At 48.3% G+C, this 933-nt stretch overlaps 1 non-coding gene across 1 annotated transcript; it reads right to left on the reverse strand.

Moving 5' to 3' along the window:
* Positions 1–635: 635 nt before the first annotated feature.
* Pmar_PMAR026620 lies at positions 636–709 on the reverse strand. Its single transcript has one exon. It is a non-coding gene; the product is annotated as a tRNA-Ile (tRNA).
* Between the last annotated feature and the right edge of the window lie 224 nt (positions 710–933).

Below are 933 nucleotides of genomic sequence, written 5' to 3' on the forward strand. Positions count from 1 at the left end.
ACACCCGAAACCCGAAACCCGAAACCCGAAACCCGAAACCCGAAACCCGAAACCCGAAACCCGAAACCCGAAACCCGAAACCCGAAACCCGAAACCCGAAACCCGAAACCCGAAACCCGAAACCCGAAACCCGAAAACCCGAAATTTCGGCGGGCAACCGTTGTCAGCTGGATGTTTTGACAGATCGGTGCAGAGAAACCTCCGAGGTTGTGATTGGTGACACAGTGGCCTGTGAATGAGAGGAAGAGTGATAGTTTATATTCTTTTGTACAACTCCCGGTGTCACCAGTCACCAACAGTGATCTTTCCCAACACATCTCCTCAATGCAGTTTTCAGTTGTAGTTAATTTGTGGCTGGCATCATCCAGGTTACACAGGAACAGAATTCTTCGTGAACTTCACACGGATTTCCTTTGCACGAGGCGACCTCGAACTCTACGAACAACAGCCCACATTGGGCAGGGTAAGAGGAGTCTGGCAATCGAGCAAAGAGCTCGGAATTGAGTCGATTGCATTTCAGAAGCCGAACGCTCAACGCAGGTCAGGAATTTCACACGAATGGATTTCTTACAAAGCGAGTAAAAAGTTGATGTGAACTTAATCACTTTGATAGTGCAATGAGTAAGCCAAACTAGTGGTCGATGCAGGGCTCGAACCTGCGACCCTCGCGTTATTAGCACGATGCTCTAACCGACTGAGCTAAACGACCAACTCAACATCGAAGTTCACCCGTGACAACGAAATTCACCCGTGATGCGCAGGGAATTCACTGATAGATAATTTGACTCATACCACACCAATCGGAACGTACTTGAAATCAGAGAATAGCACTTTATGCACGCTATATTTCGATGGACCCCTCGGGGGTATCCGATAAATTGGAACGATACAGAGAAGATAGCATGGCCCTGCGCAAGGATGACACGCACAAAT

This window comes from Perkinsus marinus (assembly GCF_000006405.1).
Source record: "Perkinsus marinus ATCC 50983 genomic scaffold scf_1104296959944, whole genome shotgun sequence".
Taxonomy (NCBI): Eukaryota; Perkinsozoa; order Perkinsida; family Perkinsidae; genus Perkinsus; species Perkinsus marinus.